This window comes from Pleurodeles waltl, chromosome 3_1 (genome assembly GCF_031143425.1).
Source record: "Pleurodeles waltl isolate 20211129_DDA chromosome 3_1, aPleWal1.hap1.20221129, whole genome shotgun sequence".
In the NCBI taxonomy this organism is placed as follows: domain Eukaryota; kingdom Metazoa; phylum Chordata; class Amphibia; order Caudata; family Salamandridae; genus Pleurodeles; species Pleurodeles waltl.
This window is the reverse complement of record NC_090440.1, coordinates 1,892,062,856-1,892,077,199: the sequence shown is the minus strand read 5'-3', so window position 1 is coordinate 1,892,077,199 and position 14,344 is coordinate 1,892,062,856. Positions and strand designations below refer to the sequence as shown.

General features: G+C 44.3%; 1 long non-coding RNA gene across 1 annotated transcript in view; it reads right to left on the bottom strand.

Moving 5' to 3' along the window:
• Positions 1–929: 929 nt before the first annotated feature.
• The window catches only part of LOC138283472 (uncharacterized), a 66,910-nt gene continuing 53,495 nt past the window's right edge, over positions 930–14,344 (bottom strand). The window contains exon 3 of the long non-coding RNA XR_011201261.1: positions 930–966. This is a non-coding gene — a long non-coding RNA (uncharacterized lncRNA). The remainder of the gene's footprint in view (positions 967–14,344) is intronic.

The following is a 14,344-nucleotide window of genomic DNA, read 5'->3' as shown; positions in this document are numbered from 1 at the left end:
CAACCACCTAAAAAGCTCCAAGATTTCCCTGATTCACCAGGCTCATACCTCCAAAGGGCGTGTTCTGCATTCCAAATCCTTAAAGTATTGGCTCTTGCTTCATATCCTGGACTTCTTTGGATGGACTTTGGTCAATATATTTTTTCCTTTGTGTATTTCTATTGTTTGTTGTATTTCTTCGTTGCTTCATATTTATTCATGATTTCACATAAGTGGTATAATTACTAACAGGGAATAAAATATATGTTTATCTTGACTGCGAGCAGCTAGAAAAGAGGGCTGCTTGCAGTCAAGTTAGGTATGCCAGAGGGTTCCTCTATAATGATTGGTGGGATGGGCTGATACTATTGTTTTCCTTTGGCCTTTTGGGAGTTGTAGTTTTCTTTCTTAATGCTAATTAAATAAAGCAAGACTAGAGAAGCATAATACTTGCCTCTGTGTCTTTATTAGGGCTTTCCTAGGCAGATTAACACAACTATTTTTCAATCAAATGCTTGTAGCGCAGAAGATCAACATGTGGGGGGAGCCGCAACTTCTCTTTTAGAACAACTTTTTTCAGCTCCTCTCCGGGTGATTATAAACCTGAGTCCCTGAGAGAAGGCTGTGATTTCAAGCCAGGTTTAAAATCAATTAAATTCTAATAAAAAGGATCTGTAATGGAGGTAACCGAAACGCTTTCCTACTGTTGGAAAATGCTTGTTTATAGGCTTTAACACAGTGTAATAATAACAATCCACCCAGAAAGGCATTTTGGTTTCAACATATGGTTTTTCAAATAACTAATTAAGACTTACTGCCTTTGTCATAACTTTTCACAATAAACAGATTAGATCTGTGGCATCTGACATAACCTTTCCAAATGAACTGAAACATTGGCTTGATATCATAACCAAAGCACTCTCAGAAGTGCTTCTTAAAGCTTCTTTTTCTGCTGAACACGTAAGGGCAACTGCGTTGTGGCCAGACCTAAAAAGATATGAGGAAAAAATAATTGTCCATGCACAATCAAAACAAATAAAGTTTTTCATTAGGTCTTATCATAATGGTTCTCAATCTGCCTCTGCCTAAAGGAAGGAGAAGCTTAGTACTCACAGCCTGATTTCCATCTTGTGCCTTTGAGGCTGTATAAAGTTCTGCACAATATGCTAATAAACGAGCACATTTTTATTACTAGCCATTGAAAAATTAAACATGGTGTTGCAGCAGATATGCTAATATGAGAATATTCTAATGAGTTGCGTATACATACTAATGAGACATAATGACAAATTAAGCTAATAATTGAAAACAGCATGCAATGTGTAAAAGGCGCCCACGGGGAGTGGTCCCCATGTGTGTTAACAGTACTGAAATAATGTGAAATTTATAAAATTATGTATTAATATGTCATAATTGATGATATAACCTATGTTTTATGATGCTTCGTATTCTTAATTTAGCCGAACTAGAGGCCTGGTCGGCGCTGGGCCTTGCTTGCTTAAACGTGGAGACGCGATGAGCTGCCGAGGACTGGAACTGGAGAAAAAGACCTTGAACTGTACAGAGTGCAGTGACGAGCGCTGCTAGAGAATTCTGCAAACTCACCAGCGGACAGGAGACGATCAGAAAAAATTGATACAATTATGTGTAGAGTAGGCTAAATGTACTTTCCCAGGACTTGAACAATGGGACCACTGACCAAGAGCTGGGGGCAACAATTTCATTACCTGAATAGCTGGATGGTGTTCTCATCGACAGAAGGACCAATCATGTTAATGGAACTTGACTCTCAAAATAACAGACAAGTGGTAAACAAAAACTATAGGTTAGAGTCATAACCCCTGATAAGGTTGACCAATTGGCAATTTGTGGAACGGACTGGGAGACCCTAATAAAAAGTCATGACACGAGAGGAAAAATCAGAATGGAGAGGCAAAAGTTGATGACGTCAGGAGAAGCTGTCCTAAGTGCTGATATTTGGGCTTGCTCCCTGTGAGCCTGAGCCTAGCTGATGAATGATGACCTGGAGATGAAGACTGACTCGTTGCTGATCTATCTTGGATAGGTAGCTATAAATGATTGACTGTCTAATGTGCTTTTCTTTCTAGGTACCAACTGCGCTGCTTAGAAATGTTTTCTCTTTTAGATTTTTTCCAAATTATTGGTCTTGACAAAAAAAATTTGCATGAAGAACCACATGCTGGTGCTAATCTGAGATAGGTAGGCTGATAAGGGTGACTAAATGGTGACTTTGACTTTTGACTGACTGACATGCATTGCTGAATTAATCAATGATTATAAAATTGCCAGCTTAAATTGATGTGGTTTTGCTTATTAATAAAATCGTGATGAATTGTTGCTAATGATGCTAATAAAGCTTGATTAATCATGGATTCATTGAATAAAGGCTTTGATTAGGATTGTAATTAATAGGGAATAAAACAAACTAACCTTATGGTGAGTGATGGTGTTTTATTGTTAGACTAGGTTTTGGTATTGCATGCACATTGGGGCCCGTATTTATACTTTTTGACGCTAAACTGCGCTAACGCAGTTTAGCGTCAAAAAATTTTGCGCCGGCTAACGCCATTCTGAAGCACCATGCGGGCGCCGTATTTATTGAATGGCGTTAGCCGGCGCAAGCAGACCGGCGCCGCCTGGTGTGCGTGGAAAAAAACCACGTACACCAGGCAGCGCCGGCGTATGGAAAAATGGCGCTAGGGCGTCTTAAAAATGGTGCAAGTCAGGTTGACGCAAAAAATCGCCTCCACCCGATTTGCGCCATTTTTAACGACGCCCAGACGCCATTTACATGACTCCTGTCTTAGTAAAGACAGGAGTCATGCCCCCTTGCCCAATGGCCATGCCCAGGGGACTTATGTCCCCTGGGCATGGTCATTGGGCATTGAGGCATGTAGGGGGGCACAAATCAGGCCCCCCTATGCCACAAAAATATATTTAAAAAAAATATATTTATACTTACCTGAACTTACCTGAATGTCCCTGGGGTGGGTCCCTCCATCCTTGGGTGTCCTCCTGGGGTGGGCAAGGGTGGCAGGGGGGGTCCCTGGGGGCATGGGAGGGAAGCTGTGGGCTCATTTTGAGCCCACAGGTCCCTTAACGCCTGCCCTGACCCAGGCGTTAAAAAGTGGCGCAAATGCGGGGTTTTCTGCCCCGCCAACTCCCGGGCGTGATTTTTGCCCGGGAGTATAAATACGACGCATTTGCGTCGCAGTCATTTTTTTGGACGGGAACGCCTACCTTGCATCTCATTAACGCAAGGAAGGCGTTCACGCTAAAAAATGACGCTCTTTACTCATACTTTGGCGCTAGATGCGTCTAGCGCCAAAGTATAAATATGGCGTTAGTTTTGCGCCGAATTTGCGTCGAAAAAAACGACGCTAATTCGGCGCAAACGGAGTATAAATATGCCCCTGGATTTGTTAATGTTTTCACTAGTCACCACTTGGCTAGGATACTCCATGCGATCCGAAAGATTCATCGACCTATACGCGTCCTCTTGTGAGTTTACTTACTAAGGACAAGGCACGCTAGCAATGGCAAAAATAAAGGCACCTTAAACAAAGGAAAAAAATGTCTATTTTATGGCATAGCAACCAGGGCCCGTATCTTCCTTTGACGCATTTGCGCCTAGTGTTTTGCAGCTGCGTGAAAGTACTTGATGGGTAACCACTGATAAGAGCTTTGGAAAAGACAGTTGACCTGGGCTTTTTAAAGGATTGGCGAGCCGTTGGCTTTGGCAATGCTTGCTTCAATTGGCAAACAAAAAAATGCCGGCAGTGACACGTGCATACGTCCTTACATCGCAATGCATGCACTCTTGACAATGGCTATCTAATAAAGGGTTCTTTTGAGAAAACACCATTTCATAATTGCAGTTGTCTTTTCTCAGAGAAAATGAATTCCAAGAAGGCAGCTGGTGCATGTTTTGGGCAAAGTAAAATTTTAATTTGCCTTTCAAAGATGACAGAAGCAAACTGCCTGGTAGCAGTGTGCAGCTGTTGAGCCCTTAGCAAAAATGCGTGTGTTTTAAATACTAAAGAATGGATTGGGAAGGGTAAGGGTGGGGGAACACTCGTAGATCAGATCTGAGGGAAGCAAGCATTCCTGCAGCAATGTACGTCTTCAAGGCCGTCATTGAAAGCGTTTGTTTTTTAGAAAACACATAAGTAGAAAATCGATTAGGAAGGAGAGGGCCTTTGGTAGATGAGCCGAAATTCGAGTTTGGGGAACTTGAAGACAGCAACCATGGTATCGATGTGTAGCTGCCATGCCCTTGATCAAAATGACACATATGAATAAAATAAAAAATAAAATGACAAACCAATGAGAGCTGTTGGCTTTGGCAATGTTTGTAGCTATGCTGTACAACTGCATGGATGTTTTGAAGTGTGTTTTGAAGTGTGCTAAAACTAATTAAAAAAGCGCTATGATGCCGCCAGGGCCAATGTGCTTTTTTTAAGGGCATCAGCACAGGATTCAGTATCTCCTTTTTCAGTATGACTTTTAGCCATGTTGCACAGCAGGCACACTGCTATACAGCATGGCTACAAATTATTGCCAAAACCTGTAATGTTCATGCCGTACAGCAGCAACAAAAGGCAATGGCAGAGCCAATAGTCTCAAAGGGGAGAACCTTTGGCTTTGCCAATACTTGTGATTTGAAAAAAGTCCTATCACATAAAGAAAGCAATTGCACTCATGTCCATGTCTTTAGTGAAAATACACGTGAAAGCAGATAACACCTTTGTCACAATATATGCAAATAACATCGATTGTCACAATAAACATTCATTTTAAGGGAGAAAGATGCTTCTTTGAACTGGCTGTGGCATAGTAAAACATTGCTACAGATGGCCAGAGGTTCAATAAGGATGAGAGGGAAGCTGAGAAAATAAAAGCAGTACCTCAATCACAGCGTGATCAGTGGAAAGGCAGCAATCAAGCGGAAGAAAGCAGCACTTGGTCTGTGCTCCAGCCGAAAGAAGAGGAAGTAAAGCCAACATGACCTGACCAATTAGAAGGCAGCAAGTGACCATGAAACCAATGAATGGTAAGCAATGGGCAGGCTACAAGCCCCTTGTTGCATACAATATCTCTTGCGAATGAGAGCGCATGCAGCACATGCATTGTTGCGGGTGATACCCCAAAAAATAAAGTGGGAAAGCAATGGGGATTATAACAAGGAAATACAGGCACTCTGCAATTGGATTCATATATAAAAGCCTGGTTCTCTGGAGAAAACCCACTCCCAGTCCCATGTTGTCTAGTACCTAATATAAGTAGTCCCATCGGATACTATCAAATGCTTTCTCGATATCTATGGAGACTACAATGGCCTTATCTCCGTTTGGGCCTGTCCTATCCATTGGGGAAAGAAGTCTATGGATACTCAGGCCCATAGTTATGTTCTGTTTGCATAGAATTAGCGTCATTTTTTTTTATTTACGCTAATTCAACGCAAACCTAACTCCATATTTATACTTTGACGCTAGACCCGTCTAGCGCCAAAGTTATGGAGTTAGCGTCATTTTTTTACCGTGAAAACCTACCTTGCATCAATGAGATGCAAGGTAGGCGTTCCAGGGCAAAAAATGACTCAAAGGCCCTAGCGCCTTATTTATCCTCCTATGCAAAAATCACGCACCGGAGGAGGAGGGCCTTAAATAATGGCGCTAAGCCAGCTTAGCGCCATTATTTAACGCATGGGTCAGGGCAGGTATGAGGGGACCTTTGGGCTCATTTCCATAGTCAGAGTTCATGGAAATAGCCCAGAGGTGCCCTTCTCTGCCCCCACCCACCCGCATCCACACCTGGAGGACACCTAAGGATGGGGGGACCCATCCCAGGTAAGTCCATGTAAGTATTTCTTTTTCTTTTTAAGTGCCATAGGGGGCCTAACTTGGGCCCTCCTACATGGCACTATGCCCAATGGCCATGCCCAGGGTACATAAGTCCCTGGGCATGGCCACTGGGCTGGGGGGATGACTTCTGTCTTGAGTAAGACAGAAGTCAAGTCCATGGGGGTTATGCGTCAAGAAAATGACACTAGGCAGGTTAGCCTTTTTTTTTACTCTAACCGGACTAATGCCATTCTTTGCCGCACAACCTCCAGTTTTCCCTACGCCTCCCCTACCAATGTTGACACTGACTAAGCCTTAGCGCTATACTTTTTGACGCAAACCTACGCTAATGCAGATTTGTGTCAAAAAGTATAAATATGGGCCTCAGAGCTGTAAACCATTTTGGTCTGGATGTATAATTGTGACCATGTGAGGGAGGAGGCATGAGGCCAAAGTCATGCTCAGGAGTTTATAATCCATATTCAGCATGGATAGTGGCTGATATGCCTGCAAATCTCAGGGGATGGGGGTCGGTCTGGCTTTAGTAGGGGAATTATGAGGGCTTCCCCACGGTAGTGGAAAGGCAGCCAGCTTCTTTCGCTGCCTGCGTTATCACGTTCTGCATTTGCCCTCATGAAATATCACCGATGGTCAAAGCATCTGAGTTTTTCAATACAAACCGCAAGGCGTTCCTTCACCTCCAGAAGCTGCCGATGGAGCTCCTTATGGCCAGGGCAGACCCTCTCAATTTCCCTAAAGTATTTTTCCTGTGCTTCCATGCCACACAGTGGGGTGCGCCGAACTCCCACCACCTCAGCTATACATTTACCCCTGATGACCACCTTAAAAGCATCCCACTCATTGAGAATGGATGTGGAGAGTATGTATTATCCGCAAAGTAATTTCTAATGGCATCACCTATGGATTGCTTAAACGGCGGGTGTTCTAGGACCTCTACTTGCAGGCCCCAATCCAGGATTCATAGGCGTTCGCTATACCAGTCCAGTGTAAGTAGTATTGGGTTGTGATTGATTACTGTGCGACAGAGGTATTCCATGTGGCGCACCGATCTATGGAGATCCGGGGAGCAAAGGAACAAGTCAACCTCACATGAAGGTTGTGCATTCCCTAGAACAAGGAATAATCCCCAGTATTAGGATTTAGTTGTCACCAAGAATCTATCAAACCCCAGGTATGGAATGTCCGTGCCACCCATACAACCGGTGAGTCTCTCAGGTGTTGGTGGGACCTATCAAGGGCAGGGTCTGTTACGCTATTATAGTCCCCACCCAAAATTATAGGGTGCATCAGATGTGCTGCTACTATTTTAGAGAGGCCAATGTAAAAGCTTCCCTGATCTGTACTGGGGGCATATACCCAGACAATCATCAGATCCTGACCGGCGAGTCAGCCAGAGTAATACATACCTTCTATTATGGTCAATTGGTTACCCTGTCGTCTGGAATGGGACCCCAGGCCTAAACCTTCGAGAATGTGGAATATCTGCTTGCATAGATCTGCCCCCCGCCATCTCTTTTGTAAGGGACCACTCTCTGGTGCAGTTAGGTGGGTTTCTTGTAACAGGGCGATATGTGCACCCTCCCTCTTTAAGTAAGTATGCACCTTGCACCGTTTTGCCATACTATTTAGGCCCTTGACGTTTCAACTAATAAAGTTAAAAGGAGCTCAGGAGCACCCACCCTCAAGACACAAGCCAGTGTAGGGTGGCATGTGTAGATCTGGAGGCAGGGAATAACTTCAACTCAGACCCAGTTAACAAACAAGTAAAATCCCATAACTCCCCAGCCCCAGGACAAGTAGTGAAGCCACCCCCATCCAAACTAGCAAACCAATTAGCAGCTGTTGTGCACCTTTCATATGCACACATTAACTCCACTCAAGAGGGGTGGTGCCCTTTAGGATGTTCCTCAGCTTGCTACTCGCCACACATAGACTTCTGTAAGGTGAATATGGAGAACCCATCTCACCCAATACATCACATCTTCATACAATGCTCTCTCAGTGCCAGCACCCCACCTCACAAGCAGGTGTGTTTAAATCATCTCATCATCTGTTCCCTGGGTAACCTGTGGAAGAAAAACAACAGCGCTACAGGAGGACAAGGAGACATGCTGCGAGCCATAGTTCTCCTCGTCATCACTACACAGTTCTAAGGCCTGCTCTGAGCCCACTCCACTTAAAGCCATTACCACCTCCACCACCCTCTCGCGTCTCTGAAATACTTGCGAGCTGGACAGTGCTATCTTCATGCCGGCCTTGGGTGTTCTACACAGTCTTCTTTTTGCATTTTGTTTTGTCTCAGTCCCGAGGCCATCTCCAGGCTGTGGGAGTTTTGCGATCCATCCCAAAGCTGGGGCCAAGAAGTGAAAAACTGCACAGTGTCAGCATAAGTCACCCGGAGTCGTGCTGGGAACAACATGGCATATTTAATACCTAGGTCTCTCAGCTTTCGTTTTCCCTCTGTAAACGATGCTCTCTGCCGCTTTACTTCTTTTGTAAAGTTCGGAAATATCATCACCTTCCTGTTGCCTACCATAATTTCACCTTTGTTTCAAGCTTGGGAGGGAATATGATCTTGATCTTTGAAGTGGAGGACTCTGCCCACCTCCAGACAGGGGCCCATCCAGGTGGCGCGGGATGAAAAGGCATATGATGAGCATGTTGAAGTGGATAAAAGGGGGAGAGGCCTCCAGGGTCAACCTCTGTATGGTGCCATGTTCCGGCAGTGGCACAATGCGAAGGTTATTTCTTCACGCTCTGTTCTCAGCTTCTTCAGCACGTAGTTCCAGTGTATTTACCCTGTTATCCATAGTAGATAAATAGTCCTGCATGGTCATTACTGCAGGATTCGGGTCATCTAGGGTTCTTTCAGTAGTGCTGACTCTCTCTGAAAAACGTCTATGGTTATCTCTCATTATACCCACATCTGTGACCATCGCATCTATTTTGGACTCCACTGCTTCTCGAGATGCAGCTATGGCTTGGAGTATGGTATCCAGTGTTACATCAGTGTGCTCATCATGCGAGCAGTTTTCGAACATCGTCCTAGCAGCTGATATTGATGGAAGACTCCCCTCCAGGGAACTGCTCATACAATCCAGATCCTTTTTTCTGGAGGTTTTACCCACTGTGGTGTGATTCACTGTGCAATGGGTGGTGCAATCCAAGGGGCCCACAGTAGCGGGCAGGGTGTTGTGCACGATCGAGGAGAGGCACCCAGAAGTGATCTGTCCAGAGGGGTTCTAGTCGTCCTGTGGGGGCAAAGCACTACCAGCATCGAGCCCCGCTAATGCACCGTTGGGGATGTGCAGCAGGTCAAGGGGGGGCTGCACACCATCTAACCATCACCAGGTTGCTCCAGATGAACTCCTCTCTGTGACAATATGATAGTGGCAACCTCCAGAGGGCAGGGGGAAGCTTTAGGAGCTGCAGATCCACTTTGTTACTCTCCTCTTCCCTCTGCAGTGCCCAGCAAACGTCATCCAGCAGGAGAGGGGCTGGGGAGCCAGCAGATCTTTGTCCCCGTCCCCTCAGGCAGTCAATCACACAGTGTCTAAGCACACCCCAGTGGCCATCGCCAAGTTCTTTGTAGGCCCGTTATTTCATCCAGCAACAGTGCTCTTTGCATCTTAGACCTTGGGCTGGGTCGTGTAGCAGGCCCAGCCCACAACACGACCCCACCTGCAGGCAATGTAGAGACAGGGGATGGGGCCAGCGTCTCGGTAGCCCTCACGGCTCCTCGTTTTGGTTTTCAGAGTTGTGGCGGCAGGGGAGTGGCCATACTCACGCTCACTGCATCACCGCACAAATCAGCTCTTTCAGAGTGGCCTTCACGCAGCTAGTCACTGCTAACAGCCGCAACCAGTGCTCTCGGTGCTCCTGGCCCTCAAGTATGTAGTAATCGGTCCTCTGGGGCATCCCAGGATCCCCCTTAATTCAATGCAAGGAGTCACGGGCCATGTCCTCCTTATCCACGAACACCTCGTTCCACTGCACACCACCATCTTGTGAGGGGTGAGTGAATGTCGGCAAGGCCGTAGGTCCTATTGTGTCACCAGGGCAGTGTGCACCGTTTTGGGAGTTTGTAAACATGGAGTACCACAGTCCGTACTCTCCGCCACCTGTTTATGGGGTGAGATCAGGTTACGGCAGACAGGATGGCCCTGATGACGAAGCTCAGCCGCGAAGCTTTGGGTCCTCATGTTTTGCTCCATTGGTAGTTGGCCAACCTCATCCCTCAAGTGAGGGATGTTGATGGGCATATTTAACTGAAGTGCCTATTCCAACCCTATTATAAAGCATGTCTGGAGGGAACATTCCAATACATTTTTAATTGCTTTATGTGATATCAGCACAACGCAGGCGATCATTAGGAGACCTGTTAACAAGAAGTGGAAATATAAAGAGGTGGAGTATTTAGGGCATGTTATTGGAGCAGAGGGTGTTAATCCTATACTGAAACTGTTAGAGGCCATTGAGGGTGCTTCAATTCCAATTAAGGAGGAGCAACTGTAGTCATTCCTAGGTTTGGTGGAAAATTATACATCATTTGTAAATACTTTTGCTGACATTACAACGCCAATGAGATTGCTCCTGCAGAAGGGAGCTATCTTTTAAGTGTGGCAAGGAAAGTAAAGCTAACACACCCATTTTGAAATTGTACAATCCAGATTATAGAACAGGCATATGGTCATTTTTATTCAGTTGCATGAAGGAAATTAATGGGTCATAACATTTGCATCAAAAACATCGAAGGGGTTGAAAATAGTCATTTTGTGTTTGAGAAGTAGGTGATAGCATGTTGGTGAGGATTAACATATTTAAGAAGGAACAACATGTGAATTAAGAACTGATCACAAACCATTAATAGATGTATTCACAACTAAGAGTGGAGCAAACTGCTTGTTTCAGCTCCAGGAATGTTAATTTGAAATGGAATTTTACCAGGATTTAAACATATCAAAGATGATTGTTTGTCCTGGTTATCATTGTCCACTGCAGATGAATGTGAAACTGATGAATGGATTGCAGCAGGCATGGAAGTGTCACTTAATGGTGTAATTACTCCTGAAGGTGGTAAGATGGCTTCAGATCAGGATGGAAGTTTATTAATGCTAAAACAAAATTTGGCAGGAGGATGGAGGAAGGAATGCTAATGATGATTCACTTGCAAAGTTCAAATTGATTTGGTCAGGGTTGTCAATGGTGGATTAACTTTTGTACAGAGAGGAAAGATGGGTCATACCAGAGTCTATTAGTGGAAGACTGCTTGAATTACTACATGAAAGACATTGTGGCAGTCAGCTATGAAATGTAAAGCACATGTGAACTTTTGTGGCCATGTTAGACAGAGATATATATAGTGATTTTTAAGAAGTTGTGATTAATGTACCATCAGTGACAAATCGTGTGTTGTTAGGGAACCTCCTATTGGGTCAATAGGATACCCAAATAGCCCATGGAAGAAACTGGGTAAAGATATATTGTCAGACTTTGCCGTAATCATACCTCTATATATGCGGTCCTTTTAATCACAGTGGATTGAGAAGAAAATTTGCATTGGTCATGGTTGACTAATATTCCAAATGGCCAGAGGTTTGAATTGTGAATGAGGTAAAGAGGGATGATTGCATACGTTTTTATAAGGATATATTTTCAAGAAAGGGAATTTCCCAGGAGATAGTTACAGATAATGGTCGTCAGTTCGTTTTGGAAAACATCTCTGAATATATCAAATTATACAACATACATCACAGAACTGCTTTATATCATCCTAAAGAAATGGTTTGGTTGAGAGATTCAACAGAGTGTTGGTAGAGTGTTTACAATTGCCTACTAGGAATAATTTGATCTGGAAACAGGAACCGAGGAACATGTTGTGCAATTATTGATCGACACCTCACTCAGTTACTAATTAACTTTTTACGCTTCCACGTGGAATGGAGCTTGCAATGATTGCCTATGCTTTGTGGAAGAGGAAAGAAATGAAGAGAGGCAATGATGCTGAAGCAGTTAGTAAGAGGGTGAAAGACAAGCAGATGATTTATGAGTAAAGACATAATAGTAAATTGAAGAAAGGAATGTGTAAATTGGATGTTGGAGATTGAGTGCATGTGAAGCTGGGCAGTAATGTGAGAAAATGTAATCCAAGTTTTCTGATCCAAAAAGAATCAGGGAAGTGTGGGTAACAATGTGATGCTGGAATGTGGGGAGAAAATGAATGTAAGAAGGCTTGTTCCTGATTACTTGATTATAGCAAGATGGACTGTAATGATGGTGTCAAGGATGCTGATGTAAAAAATTCCAAAATGATTGCAGATGGAGAAGTTAACGAAATAATTCTACAAAGCTAAAGGAGGTGCCCTGTATGGATGAAAGATTATTATGATCACTAAATCTGAAATATTATTGGAAAGAAATTTGTCAGACTGATTTATGCACATGGGATTGTATTTTATTTTTACAGTTGTATAAGGAGCAGATGTGTTGTAATCTGCTCATTTTTATTGTTGTACAAGGGGGAAATGTGTGATCTTCTTGTGTAAATAGTTATGTGACCTTAGAGGTAGAATGTTTAAAGGTAGATTGTAAAAAAAGAATATGTGTGGGATGGAAAATAAAGGAAAGGAGAGAGTTGGGTGGTTGAGACGGAAAACACCGTTGGGGTTCTGTATTTATTACTGTCTTAATTATGATAAATCTACTTGTTAATCAACAAAGAGTTTTCCTTCACTCACCAACCCTCTTTGCTCAATATCAGTTCTCAGGACCTGCTGAGAATACATCTGTTCTGTGAAGGGCCAATTAGAGCAGAAAATGCACAAAAAAGGGAAAGGTGGAAAAGGGCAGATACCTGGGTGCAGCATGAAACTTCCATTCAGCAATGAATACATCAACAGTCTTTTTTAGAAAACCTTTTTATTGCATTTGAAACAGACAAAAACATTATAGCAGAGGACAAAGCATAATTTACCCCAAAGTTACACTTCAGACTTATCGGGCCAGCATCCTCCGGGGGGAGGGGGCTAGGGGCACTCTAAGTGCGCTTGTTCGTTTGTCCTGCTGTCCGAGGCCAGCCAAACTGACATGCACACTGAGAACTCTCCACACAGCTGTGTTTGAGAGCCGGGTGGAGACCAAGCCCAGACTCCGACTCCCTCACTGAGTGGCATTTCAGCCTGGTCAGGCCAATCCTGCAGTGTCTCTCATGCTATGTAACAGATTGAGAGAAGCATATGGATTGGGTGGGGAGGGGAGCAAGGCAGAAGCACCGAGGCAGTGAGAGCAGCAGAGGCGTGGCGGCACAGCAGTTATGTGTTATTATTATTATTATTTTTTATTATTGCCCCCCACTGTGTTCACAGCTTGTAAAGGGCATCAGGGGAGTTATTAAGTATTTGTAAAGGTGAGGGACATTACCTTACGGGGCATGTAGTCATCAAGGAGTGTGTCCTCCAAGGATGATGATTTGGTGGGATCTTCTCTCCTTGCAGCACCTTCAGCAACACATGTTGGAACTGGAGGTAGCGATAGGCTTAGTTGTCTCCCACCCTAGATAGGCCAATTAGTTACCGTTTATCAAAGCCTAACTGTGTCCCTAGCATACCCAGAAGTGAAGCATCCCACAGTGGGGTGGCCTATGTAATTTTGTCACGCCAGCCTAGTGCGTCAAGTATTTTATGCCAAAGGGTAACAGTCATTGCAGTTGGATTCAGGAGGGAAGTATATCGTTGCCCACCATATACAGTCAGAAGAGGGCCCCCTGGCTCATGCTATACAGTGAGCTGTGGCAGCCAAATAGTATTTGTGTATATCTGGCAGCGCAATATACCCATCGTACCAACTTCTAGTTAGTTCTCGAAGGGCAATATGTGTGGTTTCGCCTTTCCAGAGAAGGGTACATGTTACAGTCTTACATTAGCAGTCTTGACCTGAGAGCACAGTTAACACTGTTAATTACCACTCCATTAAGTAAACCATTTAAGGATGAACACCTCAACAAGCTCAAATATTCTAGGAATGACGCTTAAACTGTGTAGAACTTTCCCAGAAAATGTTTCCAATACCGGTGGATAGAAACAAGTCAGTAGTGTTAAAAAGTAGATTATTAATAGCAAGAAAACAGAAAATCTAGACACTTGGGCCTTTATTATGAGTGGTGTAATTTCATCCAGCGTATTACCTCTGGGTAAAATTCTGCCAACTACAATTAGAAGTGTCTCCCAGCCAGCGGCACTCCCCGGCACCATTTTTTTCTTGAGCCAGCCAGCCTTCCATGCGCAGTGTAAACCTCTCCACCTCTCCAAGCTTAGACAGCTTGGTGGAGAGCAAGCACAGGCCGGCTGTGCCTGCTGGAGCGTCGAGGCAGCCCGCTTCAGCCAATCCTGGCACTGCTCTCATGCTGCTCATCTGCAGCATGGAAGCAGTGTTGGGATTTGGAGAGGGGAGCTGGCTGGGGCTCCAGCAGGATTCTGCCATCA